The sequence below is a fragment of the Lactuca virosa genome, chromosome 7, assembly GCF_052849685.1.
Source record: "Lactuca virosa cultivar CGN04683 chromosome 7, Lactuca_virosa_CGN04683_v6, whole genome shotgun sequence".
Taxonomy (NCBI): domain Eukaryota; kingdom Viridiplantae; phylum Streptophyta; class Magnoliopsida; order Asterales; family Asteraceae; genus Lactuca; species Lactuca virosa.
The window spans coordinates 230,379,198-230,392,836 of NC_136432.1; positions in this window are offsets into that span (position 1 = coordinate 230,379,198).

Sequence of the window (13,639 nt, forward strand, 5' to 3'; positions counted from 1 at the left end):
ATGACGAATAGTCTTATCGTTCTTTGCGGTGGACCTGACCAGTGCACAACCAAGTGTACCTGATCCCCTAGTCCTTCACTTGACTCACATTTACATGTGAACAAGGATTCCCAAAGATGAAAGTTCTCATTCATCACACAATACAATTTGCATGATTCCAAGTTTCTTTAGAAGAAAATTCAACCTTGGGTGATGAGAATCTTTCCTTATTTGGTAAACTTAGACACTACCACAAACGAAAGAATCAAATCCATATTGCTAAAAAATACAAACATCAATTTTCACATGTGCCATTGCAAGGAGATATAAATAAGATAAAAAATCAAAATTTTATTTATTTATAAGCAATCTATCATAACTCTTAAGCAGCAGCTCAAAAATCCGATCATCGAACCATGCGCTTGAAATCCATCCCTTCGCGATCAGATTCAACCTTACTATTTCCTTTAAGCTTCCTTCTTTCTATTTGATTATGCAAAACACCAAAATGTAACTTTACATCATGTAGTAATAATGTATAAGTAGGAACTTAATAGAGTTAGATATTGAACTTACCTGAAGCAGAGTCAAACCTTTTTGACTTTACCAGCTCTTAGATCTCTCAGGTAGTTAGGGAAGCTTCGCAACCAATGTCCCTTCAAATGGCAGTAGAAACAAATAGACTCTTTGGCATTTGCACATGGAATTATCTCAGAACTTGCTTTTCTCTTATGGTCAAATCTTTTGAGCATAGCCAATTCCCTTCCCATAGGAGAATGGATCTTTTCTGGACTATCTATGTCATTGCCTACGTCCATGGCAGCTTGGGAAGTAGATCTTCCAATCAAATTTGCTTGACCATTGCGCCAAATCTTTGCTGACTCAACAGCAATAAGAAATAGGTAAGATCAATAAGGGTCACGCGCGGTCTGTCATATAGTAGTCTTTAACAAACTGACTATATGATTCGGGGAGTGACTGAAGAACCAAGTCAACAGCCAACTTCCTCGGGAAAAAGACATCCAACATTCCCAACTTGTCAATGTGTAACTTCATATCCAAGACATGTGCACACACAGACCTTCCATCTTGGTGTTTACTAGCCAATAGGGCTTGAGTGACCTTGAGCTTTTCAAGTCTTCAAACTTGTGGGTCAGGGAGATTAATTGGAGGAGGTGGAGGAAGTGAAGTATGATATTGTGGAATATCATCTTCATTTGGAAAGATTTTTCCAAAAGATTCGGGAAGACCATAGTTGTTTGAACTAGACATCTACAAGGGAGAAATTCAAGTTTGTTGATTTAAGTCCTTAATATAACACCCAAAACGAAATATTAAAGCTAGGACCCAACACAATATTTTACAATTGCGAAGAGGGATGCCGTAATCTAATTGTAAAACATTTGAAGGTAGGTAAATGACGATTTACCAATTTCCACCATGAAAAACGAAATAGATTATTAAGTTTTAATTGGATTGAAATTCCTAGATCCTTTGAGATTCATTGAACTTTTCAATGACATGTTTAAATCTCGATTGTGCCCTTAAAGTTTATGACTGGGATGCCGAGGATCACAAACAATGTGTGAATAAACATGAAAATTAGCTTGGTACCCTCAATGTTACAAATCACCTAATCAATGTGCCGGTTAACCACACACGCTCCATTGATCTATGATTAACATCAAGCTACCCTTTGCCACACATTGTCAGTCCCAGATTAGTGTGCCGGTTAACCACACACGCTCCACTAACGACTTAACAATGTGGAAAGTTTAATTTCATGGATTAACACCATTTTCACATTTTCCTAAAGTAACTAAGATTGGGAATTTAATAAAAGTTTAGTTACTTTATATTTATCATTATACTTTTAATGAGGGAGAATTAATGTTCTATCCTACCCGTTCGGCTAACGACCCTCCACCAGTCAAGGAAGCGGTGGGTGAGAGTGGACACCCATTATTAAACTGCCATTTTATAGGCAGTAACCTTAAACCCCCTTATACACCGGCTTCATGAATGAGGCATACTAACGGTAAGACCGACTTGTATTATACATACATATATATATATATATATATATATATATATATATATATATATATATATTAAACTTATAATATTATAAAGTATAAGGGTTGAGTTTTAACTTTTAAAACTCCATGGTTTGGAATTTGAGTTTCATTAGTATGACTTTACAAATTCTAAAGCTTGAGGGCAAGTTTTGAAACATGTCAAAACTCTTCAATTCTATAACTTATGAGTTTAATGTTGGTTTTATGAAAAGACTCTCAATTTTCCACAACTTGAGGACAAGTTATGGAGTTCATTAAAACATTTATGATAAGACTTTTCATGTTCCATAACTCGAGGACAAGTTATGGAAGCCATTAAAGAACATTTAGATCAGTTCTAACAAGGAAAATTATCATATAATATTCTATTGATCTATTCTAACTCATATAGCAAGGCAATTCATATCAAATAATACAAATAATTAACCTGTTATCTTAATATTTGACAATTGTCCTTTCATTCCCTTAACTTATGAGTTTAATGTCATTTTAATGTATGAGACTTTTCATTTTCCATAACTTGAGGACAAGTTATGGAGGTCATTAAAGTTCATTTAGATCAATTTTCTACAACTAAAAATATCATATGATTCTAGATTGATCTAGCTAAACTCATAAACAAGATAATATCAAGTCAACAATTTGGAAGCAACTTTGTTTATCATATAAATCAACAATTATCTTAAAAACTTTGACAATTATCTTGTAATTGGATGAGGATGATCACTACCATATCAGAAAAACAGATTTTATGATTTAAAGCAGTTTGTGGTAATGTTCCTAATCCAATTCTGGCCAAAAACCTTGAATTTCTGCAACCAGAGCCTGCAACTCGTCGAGTGCATGAACTGACTCGTCGAGTTGCTCTGTTACTGAGTGGACTCGTCAATTCAACCACTGGACTCGGCGAGTTCATCAGTCAGATGCTAGAAAATTAAAATTTTCAACTTTGAAAATTAACAAGCATCAAGTATAACAGAAAACAATCCTAGGCTCTGATACCACTGTTGGGTTTTGAGCACTATAACACTCCTATGGTGCACATGTGTGACAACCGTCAAAATTCGATTCGGTTCTAGATTTGACTAAACTTAGTTGCACGTATAGGCACAACACATATTAAACTTAGTAATTTGAAGCTAAGTTATAACCTACTAGAAACTTGGAAACATATAGAAACAATGGATGGTGTACTTAGATTTCACCTTGATATGTGAATTCTACATCTACTAAGCTGTAGTGACTATCCATATTTGGATCACTCTTTGACTCGAACAACATTTCATGAATCATATACACACATCATGCACTTGACCTAGAAGTAGAAGTTAGTTCAAAGTCTCATAGAAACTTAAGTCAAATTTGAAGACTAGGACTAGTATACTTGATTCCTCAATTTCGCTTGAATCTCGGAATCACTACATAGAATGCCAATAAACCGATAAAAATAAATTACAAACATTATTTATAACTATAAAAGAGTTATAATACCATAAGATAATTTAAAGTCTCAAATATTCTATTTATTTTGATATTCAAAGTTTATTAAACTCCAAAACCCTAAAAGCCCTAAAAACTCATATTTATAAACTTTAACCTTAAAAATCCTATAAAAACAATTATGAACCTTATGATATTATCTTATCATAATAATTATTATGAAATAAAATTCAATGAAAAATAAAGATTTAGTTATTAACATTTACCCTTGATTTATAAGTCAAAAATCAAGAGTTTTATGCATAAAAACTAGGTTAAGGTGCACATTTTATAAAAAGTTGGATATTTTTATAAAAGATTTGAATTTTTATAAAAGAAACAAGAGAGAGAGAGAGCCTCTCCTCCCCTAAAATCGGATCCCTCTCTCCCCATATCTCTCTCACACTCTCATTCTCCAACACACACATATCTCTCTTCTTTCTCTCTCTAGAAAACTCTCTCTACCTTCTCTCTACTTTCTCTCTCCAAACACCACTCCATTCTCTCTTCCTCCCTCTAAGAACCAAGAAATTTTCCAGAAAACAAACCCAAGAACACTCCTCAAACTCGAAATCTTCATCATCTTGTGGTATTCTTGAAGGTAATATCGATTTCTACTTCACTTTTCCTTCAAGTTTTGCTCTTTTTCTTACACTTTCTCCTTCTTCATCTTCTTAAAACTTGTTTTCTTTTTGTTAAAATGGTTTTTACAACATGATGGATGTGTTTTAACACCATGCATGTATGATAAACAAGGTTGCATGTTCATGATCTTAGTGCAAAAATCGATTTTAAGGATTAAAACATCAAACTCAAGTTAAGAGTTTTTGAGAAACAAAATTTTGTTCATAAATGCATTATATACATTTTGATAAGTTTTAATCTTTTGATCTCTGGAAACATGACTAAAATATGAGTTTATCATGATATATTTAAAATACTTGAAAAGATTTACTCAAGGAAATGATGAAAACCCACTTTTCTAACCAATCATCATGCATGCAATCTGCCAAATTTCTTTACTTGACTTTAAACTGTCATATCTCACTCATTTCTTAGCCAAAATTCGTGATTCTTTTTTTGAAATATAATATTTTGAGTTAGCTTTCAAACCCATCTGACCTCACTGGAAAATTCCAATATTTTGATTTTTACCAATTTTTACAAAACTGTTGCTCAAACACCACTTTCCTTATGAACATTTGTTTTGTGTTGCATGTTCAAAGGACTTATTCATCACTAAAAATCATTCAAAAATTATTTAAACTCTTAATATCATGTATTAATAGGAACAAAAAGATCTTGATTCAAAAGTCTTTGTAACATGTTGCAAAAATTGTCAAAGTAACATCAATAATCTTTACATAAATCACAAGAACCAAGTTTTCTCTATACATTTTATTGAGCCTTTAGGCATGGTTTTCTACATCAAAAATAAGAAAACAATTTTTTATTGTTGTTAAATTGTATGAAGATGCATTCTGGAAATTTTCAGCTCAATATATATTTTCTTTATTTTTATATGAAAATAATAAGAAAATACAATGTTAAATCATATAAAATACTTACACTAGTAAATAAATTCTGGAAAAATTCTTGGATGATTCTTTAAGTTAATAAACATCTCCCATGAAGTTTCAATGACTTTTGTAACTGTTTAATATGGTTTTGAATTTTCTTTTTGTTTAGCCCCAATAAATCATAAAACCACTTTAGACAAGTTGAAAAGGCTGTATAACAATTTTCGCAGCTCATCCAAAATTCATGCAAATTTACCAGAACACCTTGTAGTACATTAGGAGGCTACATAAAAATTTTGATGATTTTTCTCTTCTGTATACTATTTTTCTCCTATTTTCTAAGATTAAATACACTTAAATACACAAAATCGGATTTCAGTATACAAAAACCACATTTGGTATTTTTCCCAGATTATTTACTCTGAAAATGAAGTGTACAAAAATTTTAGTAATTTACTTTAACTGTTTAATAATTATTCTCAAATTAATGATTATTTAAGAGGATAAAACAAATAAAAATAGAAAGACTAATTGAAAAATATCTTTTATATTTTTCACAGCTTCTAAATGTATAATAAAAGTGTTACAAAAATTTTGGGCAATTGTGGAAACTGTTTCCTATTTATTTCAATTTTTATTAGAATAAATGCTCAAAAATCATAAAATTTGGTTAAACAATTTAGAAATCAATTTTTATATTTTTTCCCAGCTTAATAATGTTTAATAACAGTAATACAAAAAGTTTGGGTAATTTTGGAAACTGATTTCTATTTTTCATGAATTTGTATCTATTTAGAGAATTAAATATATGAAAAATGGTTATACATATTCATAATCCATGAAAATTTATCTAGAAGTCTTTTAGTACATTTAGAACCAAAATCTGAAGTTTGGTAATTTTTATTAACTATTTAGTATTTTTCATGATTTTATGGTTATTCAAGAAACTAAAATCGTGAAAAATAGTCAGACAAATCAAAAATTCAAGAAAATTGATCTTAAGGTCGTTGTCTTCAATTAAAACTGAAATGCAAAGTTTGGGAAAGTTTAGAACTAAATTGATTTAGTTTTGAATATTTAATCATTGGAACACCTCTAAAATGTTAAATATTAACATTTCAATAATGGAAATTTTCCACTTAAATTGTTATATAACAATTGATTCTTTGAAACTTAATTTCCATAGAAAAATGTTTGTAACTTATCAATATTAAATTTTGACATATTATTGGCATAATTCTATTGTAGTAGTAAGTATACTAGTGTTAGATTTCGATTAGAGACTCACTAGCGAATACCATTATTGTAGGAATCGGTAGTGGTACACGTGGAACGTAGTTCAAGACATCATTTGCATCATCTCAATGCATAGTGAGTATTCACGCACTCCCCTATTTTCAGTTTTTATGTTTTGGGGTGGAAAAGCATGTCCGAAAAACTATTATTTGAATGTTGTATATAAATTGATTTGTATCAAACATGATTGCTATTTTATTGCTATATCTCTCTATGTATGTCTATGCAACACGGAACATGAGAACTTATCGTATTAAGGCCCTTCCCTTATCTCTAACCATTAACTCTTTGAGCCAATGGTCATTATGGATAGCGCTATTAGGAATTGACAACTCCTCACTCGCCCTATTGCTGGAGTGCATGATACCATATTCATCTATGGAACGATAAGCATAGATCTTGATAGGGCTTCAGTCATAGGTTTGGTTGAGACTCATTGTTTGCTCATACACATACAAACTCGTTTCTCGTTATAGCAATAAACTTGTTTATTAATTATAGCAATGAACTTTGTTTCTCATTACAACAATGGACTTGTTTTACTGAAAACTTATATACATGTTTTAGCAATGAAATTGTTTGCTCCTTGTAGCAACGAAATTGATTGCTCATTTTAGCAATGAAACTTGTTTACTCGTTTGAGTAACGAACTTTATCTTCCATGAGAATATGAATGTTGCATCTTATTTGGGCAACATACCTTATCTCTCATGATGACAAAGAACTTTGTTTTTACAAACTTATTTACTCATTTTAACAATATACTTTTATTATTGGAAACTTTTATCAAAACTTTGATTTCAATTCATGGAACCAATATTATTTTGTTTATCTGTGAGTACTCACCAACTATTTTTATAGTTGACGCTCGTTTTACATGCTTTTTCAGGAATCATCGAGTAAGTGGCACTTAGGGACACTTCACTTTTAGGAGCATTCGCATGTGTTGTATTTCAATTTACATTGTAATTTCTTTTAAAAGTTGTTCAAACCCATTGTGAATTTGTAATGATTTTTAATACTATGGTTGGTGTTGTCTTTTAACTTTTGCGATGAAACCCTTTGTACTGCCACGCCCTGTGTTTCCGCTTTAGCGGGGTGTGACAACATGCAACCCTAAATGCTTTGGATCTATGTTTTCTCTAATTATACATGCATATTTTCATTTTTCCAAAGCATTGTCCTAACTAGCATAAAATTGCCAAAAGAACAATACAGCTGGTTAGATGACTTACCTCGTAGAAGGACTTGTAGTTCTTGACCTTTGAAAGCTTGAGCACCTCAAGTGTGATGCCTCTAATTCTTCACAAACACCAATATGCAAGAGGAGGCTTGAGAGAATAAGTTACTTAGCACAAAATCAATACTCACTCTCCAAGAATGATGTAGCAACTGATTTTGGTTCTAGAGGGGTTTATTTATAGTGCTAGGGTTACATCTTTGCAAACCCTAATGACCTTTCATATTACTTAGACTGCATGGGTTAAAACCTCCATGGACTATCCATGAATTATCTCATTGGTTTAGCCCATCCTAAATAATCATGGATCATTAGTCCACACTATTAGAATCATTGATTTACACAATCAATCCCCATATATTTAATTAGTCTGTTTTGACCACAAAATTAATTTCAAATTAATTCTTGATCAATACTAATTAAATAATATGATTTCATCTTAATATATTATAATTATAATATATTAATAAATCATAAATAACCTTATCCTCAAAAGTCCATCCTATCAAATTGCACTGGTGAAGGCAACCCAAAAGGACCATGCTACAATCGGGTCAAGTACATCCCAGTTATAGTTATGGGCTTCGACACCAAATCCAACAGAAACTTTATCAGAATTTTCTCTATGTAATGAGATTGATTTAGAGAAATCTGAGCGCCTGTCCTTTTCACCTTGATACCAAGAATTGTATCAACTTCACCAAGATTTTTCATATTAAAATCAAGGATAGCTTTTTCTTCGTCTCAAGAAAACCTTCTTGGTGAGTGCTAATGATCAACATATCATCAACATAAAGACATATTACTACTATGTAATCGGATGTGTATTTGGAATAAATACATCTGTCAACACTGTTGTGTTGAAATCCGAAAGCAGACACATTGGTGTCAAATCTCTCATGCCACTGTTTGGGAGCTTGCTTCAACCCGTACAAGGATTTAACATGTCTACAAACTTTGTTTTCCTGTCCGGGTATCACGAAACCTTCAGGTTGATCTAAGTAAATCTCTTCCTTAAGATAACCATTCAGAAAGGTTGTCTTCATATATTTGATGAATGTACAGTCCTTTCAAAACTGATATTGCTATGAGATTTATAATAGAACTAATCCTAGCAACAGGGGCATAGGTATTAAAATAATCGATCCCTTCTCGTTGCATGTGGCCTTTAGCAACTAATCTTGGTTTATAGGTAGATATGGATCCATCTGGATGATATTTTCTCTTGAATATCCATTTAGATCCTATGGGTCTCTTCCCCTTGGGTAGATCAACTAACTTCCAAGTTCCATTACTCATAATTTAATCTATTCCGTCATTTATGGCTTCCTTCCACAAAGAAGCATCTCTAGACGTCATGGCTTCAGTAAAGGTCTTAGGATCATCATCCAAGTTAATGGAAAAGATAACCTCTATTATCACTTTCTTTTGTGTTCCTTCGACCAAATAAAAATAGAAATCATCTCCAAAACTTTTCTCATTCTAGTCCTAGCACTTCTCATTGGTTCCTCTACAATAGGAGGAGGTGGGAGTATTTCTTAAGAAGTACTTGTAGATGTTGTATGACTGGAGTTTTATCATCCCTAGAAAACTTGTCCTCAAAGACTTCCACATCTCTGGATTCCACAACAAAACCTAATTTTATATCTAATAATTGGTAAGACTTGCTATTGTGAGCATATCCAATAAATATACTCTTATTAGCTCGTGCTCCTAATTTGGTTCCCTTAGGACCGGGAGTCCGATAGTAAGCAACACACGCCCACACTTTCAAATAGTCTAGTTTAGGCTTTCTACCTTTCCACAACTCATAAGGGCTTGTAGGAATCATACGAATAGTGATCCTATTATGAACATAACAAATAGTCAATAGTGCTTCCCTCCATAGATTGTTTAGTTGACCCGATTGGTTCAATATACAGTTGACCATCTCACAAAGGGTTCAGTTGTTTCTTTCAGCCAAACCATTATGTTGGGGAATGTATGGTGAAGTTCTCTCATGTTTGATTCCATTCTCTTCACAAAATGTGTCAAACTCTTGGTTGAAGTATTTTTTGCCTCTGTCCGAGCGAAGAATTTTAATGTGTCTTTCAAGTTGATTTTCGACTTCGGCCTTATATAGTTTAAATGCATCAAAAGCTTCATCTTTTGATCTCAGAAAATAAACATGTAGATATCGACTGGAGTCGTCACAGAATGTGATGAAATAAAATTTTCCTCCTCGAGTATGTATTCCATTTAATTCACATATATCATAATGAATCAACTCAAGTAATGATGTATTTCTCTTAACTGATGGAAATGGTTTCTTTGTAAACTTTGATTTCACACAAGTTTCACATTTTTCAAAATCTTTTGAGTCATATTTTAACATTCCTTTAGTTTGCATTTTTTTCAATGTTCTTAACATAAGTGTGTGCTAAACGTTTATTCCATAAAGAAATTGAACAAAAAAAACCAGAAAAGTTCACTTCATTCACATTAGCAACGAATCCACTAATTACATCATTACTAGCAACACTAGACACACTTGCAACACTTGCACCATTACTATAAACACTAGACCCACTTTCACTGCCCTCATCACTAAGAAACAAACGATACATTCTTGAACAATTGTTCGCCCTCCCAACATATCGTCTGCCCTTAGTGATCACAAATTTTCCATTCTCAAGCACCATCTTGAACCCACCTTTGTCAAACTTGTCCGCAGAAACCAACCCCTTTGAGAGAGTAGGAACATGAGGAACATCTTGAAGGTTAACCCATTCACCACATGTGAACTTCAGACGAACATCACCTTTTCCTTGAACTTCAGCTCTGTGACCATCAGCACATACAACTAGCATTCCTGGTGGCATTGGACGGTAAGTGAGAAATCTCTCTCGTTGCCCACAAACATGCACAGTGGCTCGAGTGTCTATGAACCTTCCTCAAACACAGATTACTCGGGTAAGCGAATAGATCATGAAAATCTCTCCAATGTTCACACTTTCCACCATATCAGTCACTTGCTCGACTGCATGTGCAACTGTTCCTGATTTGCGATCTTTTCAATCTCCCGCATAGTTCCCAATCTCTCAGCAGAGGTGGCAAGGTCCGACCCTCTTTCGGATTTGAGTTAGGATTCTGATGACTTAGTTTCTTCAAGCTTTGTTTCTTGGGTCCCATGTTCCTTTTGTTTTGTCCCAAACTTGGTCTTATGACCAGAACCCCCAACTGATACATGGTGCACACTCGATCTGACTTTACCACGCTTGTCCCTAATGCGAGTTTCCTCCTCAATGCAACGGTGTTTCATCAGATCATCCAAGGAGTAGTACTCAAATTTTGCATCATTCTTTTAGAGAAGTCTTTCCACAAGGGTGGCAGTTTTGCAATGATCGCACCAACCTGAAAGAGTTCTGGTATCGAGATGGAGAGTGTGTTCACTTTGTTGACCATAACCTGGAGTTCTTGCACTTGCTCCATGATAGGTTTGTCATCAGTGATTTGAAGTTCTAGGTACTTTGACACAAGGTACTTGTTGGTATTTTCCTCATTAGCCTTGTACTTGAGTTCCAAAGCACTCTATAGCTCTCTCGGATCTTTTACCGGCGCATAAAGATCATAGAGCCGATCAGACAGTGAGTTCATGATGTGACCCACACACAGTTCCTCAAACTCTCTACGTAGAGCCCTTTGCTTTTCCAGATCATAGATGATTCTTGGATCCACAGTTTTCCCCGCCTCAGGAATTGGATCAGTAGGAATGGGGACAATTTTGGGTTGAAAAACATAGGCGAGATTCAGCACATGAAGCATGAACTTGAACTTGTCAGCCCAACGGGTGTAGTTCTGACCATCGAATTGGTCAAGCTTGGAAAACTCTTGGTTCATGTAGTGGAGACTAGCAGTTGGGAACTGGGTGTCCATTATTCCGTTGATTTATAAACACAAATTAAAAACCTCTAAGATTGTTGTAAATCAAACTAATAGAAACGTAAGGAAACCGACAAATAATATTATATGTCGATTAGTTGCGAATAATAGATCCAATTATTATTAATATGATTACCATGTTTCGTACAGATATCAGATTAATCCTTCTCGATTAGATCTGATTATAAGAAAGGTAGAATGAGAGTGTCCTATTATTGGACGAAATTAAAACGAAAAAATAATGTAAAACCGACCTGTTGACGGCTGATCTTGATCGTAGAAGAATTGCACAGATCGAACTCATGTCCTTAAAGGTTTTTAATTCGCTTCTATCGGCTGTAAGCAATGGATTAAAGCCCCAGGATTTCATTGGGATTTACTGAGTATCCAACAACAATGGAAAACGATAAACGCAAAGTGACTACTAAGAAACCATGAAGAAATTGCAAATAGAATGAGAGAGCTTTCAATTTTCGTGTGTATCAAATACCGCTCCTAGGGAGCTATATTTATAGGCATTGGATCCCTAGAAGGGAAAAAGGGGTTCACATGGTTCGTCCCCTGAAACCCTATGGCGACGACTTGCTCTCTAAGCTAGTAGTTTTCTATCCCTTTCAGAATATTTTGTTGCCATATCTACAAAGTCAAATGTTTAACCAGATCCGTCAAACCGACTTAACCTGAAATTAGCCAAAATAAAAGCTCCTTAGCTCCCAGCGACCGATGTATCGTGTGAAGTGCCAAGTGCGCCTGAATCTCGCCATTTCATGCACTCGCAGTGTCGGCTGGTGCTAGGCTAGGCTAGGCACGTGTGTGTGGGCTTGGCCCATTCCTTTGATCCACTAAAGCCTTTGAAGGACTATCAAAGTAAAAGACTTATAAACCTACACAAGGTTTCTTCCCGCACCAATGTGGGATAGCGGAAACTTGTCAACTTGCAAGATTACCTCTATAATTTCCAACAACAGCTTTAGCAGATTGGTCCATCATCTTCTTCTGATGAGCAAGAGATCCTTCAGCAACAGTTGCTTATTTATACAAATTGTCATCGTGTCTCTCTATTTTGTTGCACAAAAATCTTTCATTATGTTCAACTATAACCCTCTTTTATATCTTTCTGCTTTTTAATGGAACATATGAACAAGATGATTCACTAGTCGAAAATCCTTGAATTAGTTTATAGGCGTATCATCAGCTTGATGATGCATCCTTTTGCCTCCCCATTGATACATTACTTGTATAAAAACATGCAATGAAACAGTCTACAAGGGAATATCCTACATAAAAGAAAAGTCAAAATCAACAAATTCAATTTCTTCTTCATCATCATGCGTTGGATCCCCTGAGCTTTTAGATATTGACATCTTCCTAATTTTTACATCATCCCCCTATCTAGTGATTATATTAGGCTGATGAGGATCTAGGAGTGGAATAGTAGGAGCCAAGAAGAGTAGTTTCTTGAGATCATTTAGCTGTGTCAAGCTGGTTGTGGAGAAAAGTATCAACATCATGCCCAAAAGTAGAAGTCTTTGGCGGATCTGAGAATGGTAGCTATAGATATTGTCTAAGATAAAAAAACTAAATATCTTTAAGTTTCTAGATTTAATTGATATTGTTGGCTATAACTGAGATTGTGAGCTTATGTTGTGCAACAAAAGAGATTATTAGTTTGAAGAATGTTAAGCTATAACATATATTTAGATAGGTTTTCAAAAGTTAAATCTTGGCTGACATTTTTGTAAAAGAAATGATAGTTGGATCATGTCTTTTAAAAGGTGATAATGTAAGCATACACACACTTATCTTTTAAAAGAATAGCTAAATTCAAGTCTCATGTCTAATGCAAATACCTATTTTGATGCTTGAAATAATGTTGACTATAATACTTTACTCTTTTAATTTTGAGTCAACCCTTTTTATTGAAAATATGTTTAATGTAGAATCATAAGTGTTCGGTTAGGCTTATGACACCTAGACTCTTTCTTAATCAGATCAACAATGTGTAGTGTTGACCATTCAGTGCAATAGTTTTTTTTTATTTATCTACTTTCTAAATCTAAGTCCATGTTGATCACTCAATTGTTTTCCTTACTTTTACGTCTCTTGTAGCTGATACTTGACAATGT